Source organism: Parambassis ranga, chromosome 1, assembly GCF_900634625.1.
Source record: "Parambassis ranga chromosome 1, fParRan2.1, whole genome shotgun sequence".
In the NCBI taxonomy this organism is placed as follows: Eukaryota; Metazoa; Chordata; class Actinopteri; family Ambassidae; genus Parambassis; species Parambassis ranga.
In genome coordinates this window covers 23878531-23894745 of record NC_041022.1, presented here as the reverse complement: position 1 = coordinate 23894745, position 16215 = coordinate 23878531, and positions in this window count along the sequence as shown.

The following is a 16215-nucleotide window of genomic DNA, read 5'->3' as shown; positions in this document are numbered from 1 at the left end:
GGAATATCCTGGATAGGTCACTAGTAAAGTACAGGGCTAACACAGAGAAACAACCATTCACTAACAGGAGTGGTCGCATAAGAAAGTGCAAGCTCCACACAGAAAGGTCTAAGACAGGTTTGAACCATAGCCTGTAAAGACATATGTACAAACCTTCTGTGATTGCAGGTCTCTGAGGGGGATTTTGTGTCGGAGGTTCTGACAATTGCTATGTTGAATGTATCCAAACCAATAATTTAGGTCTGCAATTAATTATGCAAAATCTTAAAAAAAAGTTTTCAATAGAAAAACCAGGCAATAGAAAAACTAGGCTGTAAACGTTATGCTAACACGGAGCTCTGTTGGGATGGTCTCTCTTTTGTAGTCTGCCCTCAGAGGCCACATGGGGAACTGCAGTTTTTATGCATGACCTTCATTTGTCAGGCCTAGAGTGGATCAGGCCACCTGTGCCTGTCACATCCATTAAAAATGAATTCAAACTACAGCATAAAGAACAAAAAAAAACCAACAAATTAGTATGAATGTTTGCGAGTAGAAATAAACTAAATGTGTTTAAAGGAACTCCTGGGTCAATGTAGCATGCCTCACACATAATACCAACAATAACAAAAGTGTACAAATAAAAATCAAATGAAACCCAACAGAAGCAACACAAAGATCAGCCTGACAAAGGAAGAAGAGACAGAAGGGAAAAGGTGAAAACACTCCAGTGACGGCTTCGACATGAGAGATGTTTATTCACAAAGCACTGCACTACATTATATAGCAGTACATGTCTTTCTAAAAGAAAGTTACATTTCAGGTTTCATTCATAAACGTAAGGAACCATTTCAAACTATTCTATGCAACACAAGCTAACTGCACATTTCCTGAACTACACTCAAAACACAGTGAGGCATTACATAAAGTATTTAACAGCACATGCCAGTTTCTAGGTTTATAACAACCCCCATCACACACACACACACACACACAGACACTAGCATCACAGAAGCACACACTTATCTTTCTCCTTGTCTCCTGTCTGTCTCTCGGCCGGCCTCTAAGTGCAGTGGACTGGCGAACATGATAGATGACCAGGCTGGAATAGAATTTTTCCCTGTGATAATACAAAAACATCTGGCAGCCATTACTTCATGCAGACCCCTCCCTTCACCCCCACTCACTCCTCCTTCTTCCTCTTCCACCTCCCTACCATCTTGTGCCATTTTTTTTCTACTGCCTCCACCAGGGGGCTCCAGTTTTACCAAGTGAACTGGATTTCCTTTCTTGTACTTTATGGGTTCACTTCACCCTTGAAAAACAAGACAAAACTTGAAGATTGTCCAGATATTTTGACTCACAAGAAGGCGATGGGTGTGATTGTGACAGACAATAATTAGAAAAGTGTGTGATTGTGTTGGGTTGGGAGTGGAAAGGAAAGGACCAGGAGGTATATATGGAGAAGAAAGGAGAGGTGAAGGGAGATGAAAGCAGAGAAGAGGTTGGGCCCTTGGCAGCATTTGAAACAAACCCCCAGGTCACCCTCTTCAACTATGATACAATGCTTTACACACACGCAGGCACACCAACAGACAGATAGGCCTATCCATCAAAAGAAACTATGACAAAATGTGCTTTTTTCTTTAATCAGCCCTTGCAATAAGAGGGAAATGCTGGATTCATTAGCAGCCAAACCAAAGACAGCCTGCCCATTGTTCACTTTTTATAGATGGCAGAAAAAACTGGTGAAAAGGGGAAAAAAGAAAGAAAGAAAGAAAGAAGCAGGAAACAGAGAAAAAAATGGATGTGGAGAATTTATAGCTTCTTACCATATGGGGCTTTCTTTCAATTAGGCTTGCAGAGAGCAATCAGCAGCACAGCAGGTCTTCAGCCTATGGCCTGGGACATGATGTAGGTCATACTGCTTTCTGCCAACACAATTAACACAAGAATCCAGCAGTGATTCTTGTTTTTCATTATTTCTATTCTATATGCAAACAAAAAGATCAGTACTGAATGACTATACAAGAGAACACGATCAGATAAATAAGATTGTATGATTGGTATATACATTTATTCAGAGAAATGATCCAATATGCCACCTCTGTCAGTGGTAAATTGTGTGTTAGGCCTCAGTGTCCATCCACTCAGGTTTTTTTAATCAGTGGGATGATGATGATGGTCATGTGTCACTAAGTATTTAAACAACAGGCATCTGTCAAAGTCTGACCTTCACAACATGTCTTCGTGTCATGTGTGTCATGGTACATCAAAAGATGATTTTAGAAGAACACTAAAGGACACTGCTGCCCATCTGCAGGTGACTAAAGATCATGTGGAAAAGCCAGAGGGGATGATGGGAAAATATTGGATAAATATTGGATAATAATAATTGGATAATAAAAGGAAAATTACATTCCAGTATCTGTGGAGCATGGTTGTGGTAGAATCATAGTTTGGGCCCGTTTTGTTGCATCTGGATCAGGACGGCTTGCCATCATGGTGGAATGATGAATTTTGACTTATACCTGAAAATTCTAAAGGACAATGTGAGCACATCTGTCCATGAGCTGTGTATCTTCCCGTACAATAGCAATGACATTGGCCATGCCAGTGTTCAAATCCAAAGCATGCATCCACTATTGTCCTGCGTGTGACTTAACATGCAGTGTCCAGGTTTAGAACCATATGGTTAAGCTTACATCATCACAGTGTTACTTAGCCTGGTCTCCACGGGGAAGAATTCCATTAACTCACTTTGGGTCATGGACGGGAAAGCAGCGAACCCATTTCAAAGCTCGCTCTTGTTTTCAGGCTTTGAATGAACAGGTCAGCAGGAGCGAATGGTTGTACGATGACCAGTTTCTCAAGGGCTCACGCTACAAACTGCAAGAACACAGATACAAGCAGCTGATTTAACAAACAGAAAACATCATTGTCCACTGACTTTCTACTGGAAATCAGAAGAATGCAACTTACAAACCGCTCTAACATGATGAGACAAAACACAAATGCATCAACCCTGGTGACTTCAGACTTTAGACCTCAGTTAACGTCACTGAATGAAAAATGCAATCCACCCAAGGAAATCCTGTATAAATATTTTTAATAAATTGTATTTAAAACATTTTGTCTGCATTCGACAGAATTACCAGAGAAGAATGAACCACATACCTGAAGTCTTTATAGTGTTTCATCTCCACCTCAATCTCCAATGTGATCATGAAAGCAAGTCCCCCCCCCCCCCATTTTTGATTCCCAGCTTTTTTTCCCCTGCTTATATGAAACGGTTCAACAGGTTTCTTTTTATGTGTCATTTTGCCTTGATGTTCTTAGCACAGCAAGAAGGTTCTTGGTTTGAATCTGGCTGGGGTCTTTCCGTGTGGAGTTCGCATGTTCTACTCAAGCCCGCTTGGATTTTCTCAGGGAACTCCTGCTTCCTCCCACATAACTAATTAATGCATGTTAGGTTAACTGGGGACTTTAAAGTGGACATGGATGTGAGTGGTTGTCTGTCTCTATATTAGCCCTGCGACCTGTTCAGCAGGTAACACGCCTCTCACCCATTGACAGCTGGGGAAGGCTCCAGCCCCGTGGTGACCCAGCAGCACAGGACAAAGCAGGATGCGACATGTTACTACCATGTATCTTGTGACTTCATGCTGTGATGACAAGAAAGGATCACCTACACTCTTATTTAAGCTTGTTATTTGGTACTGCTACTACACAATTTCACAGTATGATCGATTTGTTAGTGTGTACATTTCAGTAGTTAATATATATATTGTATTTTAAACATTTAGTCACTTTTTTAAATGTGAACATTTACCACAGTTCTCTACTGCATCCTCCACGTGAGACACCCTGCAGCAAATGACTGTGTCACTGTGAGTGGTAGCTGCAACAGAATTCATCAATGAACGCAATTCACAATGTGACCAAAAGACACAACGGTTTGTCTGCTGTATATGACTTTTAGAATCATTTTAACTATGAAGTGAGTGGAACCAAACTAAAAATATATATTTGAGCACATTTGGGCCAGTAATTCAGCTTCTACTGAAAGCAATTAATTATAAAAATTAATTTTATATTTTTAAATTTTCAATTTATTACTTCTGATATTTATAATTGACACATTAATTTGCATGTTTGGTGAACATGATCAAATGCAAATGCTATAGAATAATATATATCTGCAGTAGAACTGTTTAAGTACTACACATTTATTAAGCTGAAAATGTCTCGTTTATCTCATCTCATCTATAAACTGCTATAAACAATATATTAATAATTAATTAATAATAATATTATTTTAAATCACTTATTACTGTTAGTCTTAAACAACGTCCTATAAGAGTTTATAATCATGCTAAGCTTCCTGTTTTAAAACCACCAACAATGAACAATAATATTATAAGCAAATTCTAAATGATCTGTGAACATCATCTTTTGCATGTTTAAACTTCAGTTTCCTAAGCGATATTAATTTGTGGTGGTCAAGATAAATACAGTAAAGTGACTGAGCTGAAGTCAAGGTGACTTGGTCCTTTTTAATCCCTAAAACAAACCGCTGAATTAAACGCGATGCTAAAACGGCACAGTGTCTCCAGGAAATTAAATCAGGCATGTTATCACATCTGATGTTTACCAGACAGTGGGCACTACCCTAGGAAAGACTGACTGATAAGGCGTGTGCCTTCCATAACTACAATATGAATTTATAGTGTGGCTAACTATAACATGGTTATTCTGTGGATTATTATAGAAATATCTTTTACACAATAAGAACTACATCAGTCATGGCTGTGTTCTCTCTGATTTACTGCAGTGTGAGCCTGTCGGTCTCCCGGCGATTTATTGGTCGTTAGTTGCCATGTTGGCAGGTCTCACACCTTTATCCTGGGTGGCCCTCTCAAGAGGCACGCTCAAGACTTTGACCAGGAGGCCCATTTACACATCTAACATCTTTGTTTCAATCTTTTTTGAAAGAAATCCACTTTAAAGAGTGTTTATATTGTGTGTATGGTTATTGTTTAGTTAACGTTCTTTTTGTTTCAATGCACTTTAGCACCTTGGGGTCTGTGAAAGGTGCTATACAATAAAGTTTACTTACATGTCTGTTAAATGTTTGCAAAAATAATGCAAAAATATGAACTCTAATTTCTGTGACATTACTGCATTTGTCATCGCTGCATGATGCAACCTTTTCTTTATAAAATCTTACATACCCAAAAATTTTCAAAATAATTGGAGAAAATACTCATTTTCTGGCATCTGCTCATACATTCACTGCAAATATGGAGATTAGTATGCTTCATAATATGCCAAATGTATTTGCTGAAATCGGAAGGAGCATTGCTATATTTTTATTTTATCAAGCATATACATACACCACTGCAGATAAGTTATGGTTATGGTTAACATAAACAACATCATATCATATCATCACAGACATTAACATCATATCATATCATCACATCATACAGAAATTAGTTGAAGTTCAGATTAACATTCTTAACCACAATTTTAAGTTCAGTCCATAAAAAACAGATAATAATAAGTAAGAATTCATGATATCCAAATTTACATTTGACCTACATTTGATTTTAAGCAGGTGAAAAACAGAATACTAACTGGTTCCACAGCCTGGATATCCTGGATGTGAGAACAGCAAAAGGTTCCTGTTTGGCAGCCAGATGAAATAAATCCAGGTATAACTCGGTGTAACAGTGTGCTAGAGGCAACAGAGGTGCACTTAATGTCACTGTGAGGAAACAACAGCTCTCCTGGTCATTTAATTCAAAGGAAATGTGGTCATCTGCAACACCGTGGGTCTGTGACACCCATCCAGCACACTTTATCTGGAAATGAGACTGCTGTAAAGAGATACAAATTATCCAACAACACTGCAAACTAACAACCCCCCCCCCTCCCAGAACACACACACCTTGCAGTAAATCCGGAGACCACCCGGGTCTGGGCAGACCACCAGGCCAACAGGTCCACTGATGCATGTTTTTGATCAGCAGGTCTGGAAACACACATAAAACCTGGTTAAAGGTGGACACACACAAGTATGTCGCCATAACACTGTCACATACACAGCTACACACAGGCAGACACATGGACAATAATGGAGCCCTGGGTTTTATGGTTTCAGATATATCCGGCTAGTGTGTGTGTGTATGTTTGTGTGTGCGAGCCTAACACCATTAGGACTGTGTGTGACATGATGAGAGCTAATGGGCTGACTGATAGAGTGGGGGTGAGCATGTAGATGGGGTTTAGCATGGAGGACATCAGAAAAACTCCCTGGAATAATTCATTAGAGCTCAGCCGCTGCCAGATGCAGACCGCTGACATACTTTTGTACCTCTAAATGGTAAATTAAGTATTATAATATTATTTAAATATTACAATATTATAAATATAATATTTGTAATTAATGTAATACAATGGCATGAATGAGCAGGTGGTGATGCTATAGGCATAAAAGCTTAGCTGCCAAAATCTAAACCATTCTTGAGTGATATATTTTTTTCAAGCCTGTGAACACAGTCATGACAGAATTGGTTTGTTTTGGTAAAGTGCTCCATGACTTCTATATCATTGTCCACTTCCTGCTAGTGTTATGAATTAAAACACAACTAATTAAGGTTAGAAAAAAAACAGGGTGCATGTTATGAGATGAAACTGGAGAAACACAGCTTGTACATTTTGTTGATTGCTTTGTGACAACTCTCTTCAACTTTGTCATAGTTATAACGTATTACTAAAACAAAACAGACTGTAATAATGTAGTAACAGTCCAAGGAAATAGTGCATTGTATTTAATGTATGATGTTCGCTGCATGTTTGTTCCTTCCTCTTTCTTTCTTTCATCCAGCCATTAGCAGGAGGGTTCTTGCCACTGTTACTCTTAAGGGGGTTCCGGCTCTGGTTCTCTGTAAAACACGTTGAGAGATTTTGAAAAATTGAATGAAATTGCATTGAACTGAATTGAATATTGAAGAGAATATGGGTAATTAAAAAACAACTAAGCAAACAAATAAATATATAATTTTATTCACAGTATATTAAAATGACACAAATCATCTTCCACAGGGCAACAGCACTAAACCTAAGAAGCAAAATCAAATTTATAATCAATAAAAAAAAGAACCAATCAATTAACTCAAAAGATTATAGAGAATTCCATAGTTGCATTAATTGTTTTATTTCTTTATGTCCACTAAACTATCAAAATCCTTCTGCACTTATTACAGTATATGCTCTCTGTATGTACAGTGTAGAGTGTCACTGAACCCAACTCAGCCCATGGGATGTAACCGACTTGGAGGTTATTCTGTAGCACAGTAGTCTGTGTTTTGGAAGGTCAGTGAAGTGGTGTGTGGAACAACACTGACACTCAGAGGTGTTGTAGTGCTACTGCAGTGAAGGGATGACATGAATTTGTGGGGGGCTTACACTCAGCATCTCCTCATTTTGTGACTGCTCCTATAGGAGGAAAAAGAAACAGAGGTTATCAATTCACTCAGTTCAATACATTTATTTAATTTAAATAATAAATAAATCAAAATACCTTTTAAAAATCAAACAACTTCTCCGCTGTGTGTCACATCACAATTAAATTGTGTTTAGGTGACAGTGAAACTATTCAATATAGGAAACCTTGAAAAAGAGGGGCCCTATGGCTGGCAGAGTGAAAGACGATTTCCGTCCAGTGGCATTGACTTCATGAAGTGTCATGTAGTGCTTTGAGAGATTTGTAGTCTCATTGTTACAAACTGAAGTACATTGCCACAAGGCTGTGTGTCTTCTTCTTTTTGCTTTGTACACAAATGACTGCACAAGAACAAACCTCAATACCCAGAAATACACAGAGGACATTGAACCTTTTAATCTGTCTGCCAGACTGAAATATACTCAAATGGTGGGACAGGAACTGCCTTATTTAAATGTCACAAAAATGTGAAATGAAGACATTTGTGTTGAGTGAAGTAATGAATGCATATTTCAGCACCTAATTAGTCCTGCTGCCACTACCTGTTGCATTGCAATTAAGAGGTTAATTGAGTTACATTTACAGTTAAGACCCCTTAAATATATGTTAGAAGAGTCAAGTTAAGTGTATTGTTTTGCACTGTGTTACTACATGGAAAGAACATTATTACTACATAAAATTACACCACAAGTTTTTTTTCAAGTCACTAAACTCAAAACTGATCATTCTAAACGCATCAAATGGTGATTTTAAAAGCATCTTGAAACTTAATATATGTTTTATTGGACCCCCTACTGTTTGGGGATTGTGCATTGGTTCCCATTAACGTGCTTAATTTCAAATAGGCCAATCATCTGTCTCCCGCCTGTTAACCTCTAACCTCGCGTCACCAGGCTCTTCGTTAACTTTGGACCGGTTTGGTTGCATTCAGCCATTTAAGTCCAGCTGTTTTGGCTGTTTTGGTGGTATGTGCTGCTCTATGGCTCACATGTCTCTGTTTTAAGCAGCATGCCACTGCAACTGAGAAAAGTAATCTAGGGCATCAGTTAGATGAACAAACTAGAATATAGTGTTATTAAATGATTTGGTTGGATTTATGAAGATTACCACAATTTGTTCATGTTTGTTTGAAATACTAAAAGAAAAATCGGATCAATTACTGTCATTAAAGTCAATTCAATGAGAATGAGAGGCTTCAAATCGACAACTCACGTGTCCGTGAACTCAGATCTCCTGCAATCTTTGAGGTTGAAGTAAGTAATTCAAAATAATCTGCACGAATGTAGTTGTTTATGTACAAGGGTGATAGATAACTAATATTGAGTGGTAAAGGACATATTACGACCTATTTCTGGGTTCAACCATTTACTTCGTTGCCACGTGTTTTGCCATGTGAGTTAGCTAACCCTTGCTATCGCTGCATTTTACACCATAGACCGTATCGAAGTTAGTTGCAGAGGTATGCTTTGGTGCTCCTGACTACCAGTAGTTCAAATTTGTCCTCTGTGATATGTTTTTTTCCAAATGAAAGAAAGGGAGCCATTCTCAGAAGCGGAGAGAATTTCACTGCAAATTGTTGCTGGAAACTCAGATATTGAGTTGTCTGATGAAGAAGATCAAGATGCCGTGTTTGAGCCAGAAGCAGCGGAAGATGATTTAAAGAACTCTGAGGATGAATCTCAGACAGGGCAAGCAGATGCAGAGGAGTCAGATGAGGCAGAACAGTCTACATCTATGGCTAATCGGCGTCCACTGTGGAGCAAGAATTCTAAGTACACCTTGACATTGTATTAAAAAAGAATGACTTTTCTCTAACAATTGAGACTCATTTTAATTCTGTTTTTCCCCCACTTTATTGTTTTTCTTTAGATTGAATTCCAACACAATGATCCTCCCATTATTCAGAGCAGACTACCTTCAGAGTTACAGAAGGAAAGGGCATTGGAGAGCAAGCTGTTCCTTATTTGACAGAATCTGTTCCCCAAGGAGCCCACCTGTACTTTGACAGGTTCTTTACAACAATCAACCTCCTCGACACCCTGATGGCAAAAGGGATGACAGGGACTGGAACCCTTATGAAAAACTGAATTCCAAGGAGTGCAAGATCATAGGGGACAAACCCTTCAAAAATAAAGAAAGAGGGGCATCAGAGATGGTTGTCAGACGAAACCTCCTGAACTTGCTGTCATGTGGTTGGACAACAAGCCAGTTGCCATGGCCTCCTCTGCCTATGGCATTGAACCTCAGGACGCATGAAGAAGATGGTCCAAGAAAGACAAAAGGTTTGTCCAGGTGTCAAGGCCACAGGCAGTTGCTGAGTACAACACCAACATGGGTGGTGTGGACTTGGTTGACCGAATGTTGAGTTTTTACAGGATGGCCTTGCGCACTCGGAAATGGACAGTGCATGCAGTTTTCCACTTTTTTGACCTGGCAATCACCAACTCATGGCTTCAGTACAAGAATGACTGTGAGTTTCTGGGGAAGAAACCACTGAAGTTCCTTGACTTTAAACTGTTCCTTTGGTGAAGACTTGATAACTCGGATCAGGAGTCAAAAGTGACAGCGAAGATGACTACACTCCCCCACGTCAAACTAGACAAGACAAGACACTACAGCGCCATCCATCTTCCAGAGATGATGGACGAAAACACATGCATCAAGGTGTTACAGATCCAGCTGCACGAGCACAACATATGTGATGTGCACAAAGTGCATGGTTTTCCTTTGTGTTTCCAAAAAAGGGAATTGCTTTTTGAAATATCATGCCGAATCAGCACAACAAAACAAAGCAAAAGTGACAATGGACAGTTATATGGATGTTAAACTCCATCTCATGTTGACTTTTGGGGGTTTTCATCGGGACTGACTAGTTGCCATCAAGGTTCTGTTTCAAATGTATAGCGTTCCGATGTCGGCTGTAGTGGACACATGACATCTTAAAAATAAAATCTTATAAAAACAAAAAAATGTTTTCAGTATTTTAATTACCTTTTTGCCATTGCCGTTTATCCGGAGATTTTCTGGAACTGTAGCGCAACGTTTACAATATGAAAATAATCCTTGTGACGGGTTAAGCCTAGTATATACTTCTGTGTCGAATTGACGCTGTGTAGCTACACCATTGTCGTTTCCCCTGTTTAGTGCAATACGACAGTGCCCGGCACCATAAGCCGCATATGTGTGTGTGTGTGTGCGTGCGTGCGTGCGTGTCGAACCCAGGACCTGTTTTCTTGCCACTGTTGCTCTGGGTTTGGGGCTCTGGGGGTTCAGGCTCTGGGTCTCTGTAAAGCGCTTTGAGACAATTTCTGATTGTAAAATGCACTATATAAATACAACTGAATTGAATTGCCCACTGTATACAAACTTAGAGGTATACATGTGAGTTCATGCTCATATCAACTACGTCTGCTATCAACATTCCTTGCTGAGCTCGGCCGGCTCTCACTACGTCTGATGGAAATGTTGAGGATCAAAGGAGGGGTTGCTGGAAAAAAAGATAAGGCTTCTCATGGTGGACGTCTCCAAGGTTTGTATGAAAATTAGTAGAATTATGTTTGTAAAATACTTTAATAATTCTAATTCTCCTTGAATATTGTGGACATCTGCCACATTACATCACTTAGTCAGAACCCCATAGAATTAAAACACATTTGCTTTTCCTAGAATTCATGCAGTTGATGATTTTCTACCCTAAAACAAATCATCTCTCACTTGCTACACTAATTCCACCCATTGTTTCCCCCAGGATGACTGCATACACACAAGGTGAGCTTGCATCCTTCTCTTTTCCTCTTCCTTTTTCTCTGCTCCTCAGTCCTTCCCTCTCTCCTTCTGTTCCTCCTCCCTGATTACCTGCTCCTCCCTAATTGTGTTCACCTGTGTCGTCTCTCCTCTTTTTAAGCCCTGTGCTTTCCCTTTGTCTTTGTCAGTTCTTCCCTTGTGATCCCTTGTGAATCCCTTGTGAATCCTGCCTGCCACCGTCTCGTCGTCGTCGTCCTTCTTCCTCTGTGTTTCCTCATGTTTCTCCCATCATCCTCAGGTTTGGTTTTGTTTTTGACCTCCTTTCTTTTGTGTTTTTTGTATTTTGCATTTTGACTGGCACTGCTGTTCAGTAGCCCTCCTTTTGTTCTCCCGCTCCTCTGGTCATAGTTGTAGCTTAGCTTTAAATAAAGCTCCTTTTTGTTGAACTTTACTTTGTCTGCATCTGGGTCCTGTAAAAAACCTACACCTCACATAACACATGGGAGTGTTTCTGCCAGTGAGAATCATTCTCCGTGAGGGTGCGGAGCCTGGAGATGAGCCAGAAGACATTGGTGTACTAATAGGTGTGGAGGTGCTCAGTGAAGTGAGTGCACTTGCATGTGCTTTGTTGTTTGGACTTATAAATTGTCTGGACTTGAGAGCTACCCACCACAGCTGAAATGCACTTTTGAAGCTTATGGGTTAAGCTTCCTCTTTGGAGATTCTACCATTCTGTTCATACTCTTCAGGGTATAGTTCTGTAGTTCATCGTCTGCTTGTATTAATGCTTAAAGCAGGTCCTGTTCAGTAGACCTTTTCTCTAAGTCACACTTGTTTTAAAGAGTTGGGCTTTTAATTACATTGCCCTACAAGATGTTAACTGCACTTACATTGACATGTGATCTGTAGCATTAACTGCAGTTCTGTTAATTCACATTCAAAATGTAATTTTTGCTGCAAAATAAAAAAGTTAGAATTGCTTTGAATAATGGTTTTTATTATGCCTAAATTTCCATGTAAACGGATAACGTACAGTAAGAGTGTTGTGACTGTGTTATTTGAACACCTTCTATTATTAGAATAAGAAATTAATTTAGGTTGAATAAACTAGCTTGAACTTCATTAGTTGTACTTGTGTCAGTCTTGTTGAAACAACATGCAATGTTTTGTCAGCTTTACAAGTATCATTCTCATTGTTTCAAATGTGTAATTGTGTAAGTGTAATTTTTATCAGACTAATGAGACACGACTAATTGAATTTAATTGATTTGTTTAGATGAAATTAGGTGGCATGATGAAATTACGTTCATCCAACATCTTATTTTTTTTCAGTGTGTTTTTGATCATGTTTTGGTGGCATTTAATGCCCGTTTCGGACTTAATCACTTAGTGACGCGCTTTGTATCACTTATATAGTGTATGTACCGCTAAAATTCTAAAATTGGATTGTATGGATTTTCGAGTGGTACGCACTGATCTTAAAGTACCATCTGTTGCTGTATTAGTAACGTGTTGTTCCAGGCCACTGGTTAAATGTGGTGGTTGTACTGAACACGCCTATGTTAACTACAGTCACAACTTAACATGGGTAGATGACAGAAAAAAGCAGAAAAAATATTAATCTGTTAAGTTTTATTAGCAGTTAAAAAACTGCTAATAGTACACTAGAAGCGGATGTTTTTTGTCCACGAATGACACAAAAGGGTAGTAAATTTGTTTCACCATGTTCTGGTGATGTATTTGAAAATTTTGAATTTGAATTCTAAAATGTGTCTAGAGAGAGTCTTTGTTACAAAAAAATGTGCCATATGCACCAACACAGATAAAATGGTGGCCAAAGTAAAAATTACCCAAATGGACAAAAAATGTCAGCGAAACAACAAAATTTTCCATTGTACTGTTTTATTTATTATGTTTCTTTCACTCTATCTTTTTTTAATAGTATTTTTTTTAAATACAGACCAGAATCAAAGGTCTTTGCATGTTTACAGTTTTCAAATGAAATAATTTCCGCTTTAACATTTATCTACAGTTTTTGTCTGTTTTTAAACAAAGTATAAAATTTAAACCTTTCTAATGAGTTATCCACCTCCTAAAGAACACCTGCCAACAGTTATTTTGATCATGAACTGATACTTGTTTACACTCATCAGCCATACCATTACAAACACTGTTAAGTGTGAGTGAACTACATTGACTATCAGGTTATTAAAGTGGGATGGAAGCAGGAAAATTGAGTGTGTGAATCTGAGCTGCTTTGATATGAGTCAAATTGTGAATGTTGGATAACAGATCATCTCCAAAACAGCAGGTCTTGAGATGTGCAGTGGTTAGGGTCATTGATGTCATAAAGGCCCATTGATAAGCTCAGGGACCAGAAACCTAAACCCAGCCATCCTAAACACTGCTGCACCATTAAATGGGTGGTTTTTATTGTTGTCTGATCAGTACATACAATAAACTTACACTACACTGTACATAACTATATCCTATAATTATGCTGTTTTTTTCAGTTTTCTGTTTGTTTTCTACTTTTTTAGAGAAGGAACCCACAAACCATATCAAGAACATGTGCATGGCTGTGGAATAGTTGAGTTCAAATGAAGAGAAACGTAAAGTTCTGCTTCGTATATGGGGATCGATTCCAAACACCATGTCCAGCACCTGATCTGCCCAGTAGTGTGGAATCCAGCTGGAAGCTCACCAAAAGCTGGGGATCCTCAAAGTCAAAATTGATGCCCAGGAATGATGCCCACCTCATGCTAGAGATGAATAGCAATGAACTTACACCTCTTCAGTACAAAGAATGCACAAATGTGGGGTTTTCTTTCCTTAAAAGAGGGGTTCCTCTTCAGCAGCTCCACAGGACAACCCTCATCCCCTTGTTGGTTTCCACTGAATGTCCAGCTTCTTTGCCAGTATAGACCTGCAGTCTCCAGGCATGAGATGTTTTTACATCACAAGGAGTCCAAACCTTTATCCCATATTTGGCTGGCTTTTTTGGCATGTACTACTTGAATTTGCACCTGCCCCTGAATGGGATGAGCTGTTCATCCACACAGATGTCCTTGTCTGGGTTGAACAGCATCGGCAGACGCTGCACCCACATGTCCCAGACTTTGCAGAAGGCAGCCAGCTTGTCATCACGGCGTTGCGGTCGGGATAGCTTGTCGTCAAAGCGCAATATTCTGCTGATCTGATGAAACCTCTTGCAGGACATTGTAGCCGGGAAAATGCTTCGACCTGATTTTTCAATCCAGAGGCTGAGTGTAGACTCATGTTTTGATCTGTAGGCACCAGACAAAATAAGCAGCCCCACATATGCCTGTAGTTCTTCCATGTCCAAATCTCTCCAGTCTGCGTTTGAACGTCTCCCATTCAAATTTGTCATTTTCATGATGTGCTGCAAGATTTCTGGTGTCAGCAGCAGTGCAAAACTGGACAATGTGTCCCTGATTCTGGCGATGGCAAAGTGCGTGGGTCCAGGGACAAGTCCTGTGGCTGGTGGCACAGAGCGAAGTGTCTTATCATTTGTTGATGACCAAAATATTTTCCCATTTCTGGAAGTCCACCCTACCTCTGCATTACCCACTTCCGTTTCAGCTTCAGACTGGTCTTCTGATAAATCTTCAGAAGATCTGGTCTGCAACTGGTCAGTTTCCCACTCTGAAGTTTCGTCCGTGTCAGTGTCAGGGTCTTCAGAAGTTGTTGAGCTATCCTCGCACTCAGAGTGCATGATTATTCTAGAGCCTCCTGTGTGTTGTAGTGTCTTTCCATCTCGAATGCAAACTCCAAAATGACTCCTCCTGCTCTACTGCTACCTAGATGCAGTACACCTGCATAAACAACCTGAGTGACACCCAAAACAAAGCCTAGCTGTGTTTATTTTATTACTAACTATTCAAAGAGTAAAGACCCTTTGAAGTTGGCACACACACACACACAAAAAGAGGTGCTTACACACAGCACAGAAAAGCTCTTTCACATTCACACACACAACACAGAAGCTCTGTCCCTGTCACACACACACACACACACACCATTATTCAACATTAAAAGTGATGCAAATGTACAAATTCAGGAGCAAGACACCATGGCAGAAAATAGTAAAAATTGTGAATTTTTGCTACATGGTTTGAATGGGAAAAAATAGCGCCAACTAGTGGACAAATATAAAAATTAAAAATTGGAAGCCTGTAGTTTAAAATGATATATCAACATAAAGGACTGCATTATTTTATGTTAAGATAAATGGAGGGTCAAAATGGCAGTTTCAATGGTTTTCAATGGGGCACCTTTTGTCCCGAGGGACGAATGTGTGAGTTTTTGCATAGCACAGCCATTATAGGCTAATTTAAGTAACCAAGGCTAAATTCAAAAATTTGTTAAAAATATATATCCTTTGGCAATTTTGAGCTATGTACCTTCAACACACCTAACATGGCTTGAAAATTAAAAATAAAATAGCACAAAATGTCCCGAGGGTCTCCTGAGGGTTAAGTATGCTTGAGTGCCTGTATTTTGCTGCTGCAATAGTGAAATTTCCCAGCTTGGGATGAATGAAGTATATTCTATTCTATTCTATTCTATTCTATTCTAATCTATTCTATTCTAACTTTATAGTTAGACACAGAGTATTCATTCACCTGCAAATACTAGAATTCTTCAACACATTTCATGTGTGTGCAGCAATGAAAAACGTCCCGTGAAACAATTTTGCACGGAGTTCCAGACATTTTTAGGCTATTTAAACAGGTGTTGCTAAAAATGTGTATCATAACACAAATAAAGACCGGTTTTTGGTGCGAACCAGTATACCTCCAAGCATTAGGGGAAGAGTTTACCTTTGGGGCTGCATCCATCCATCCATCCATCCATCCATCCATCCATCCATCCATCCATCCAACATATTTAGGGCAGCAGTCTAAGCAGAGACGCCCAGACTTTCTTCTCACCGGATACTTCTTCTATCTCTTCCCAGG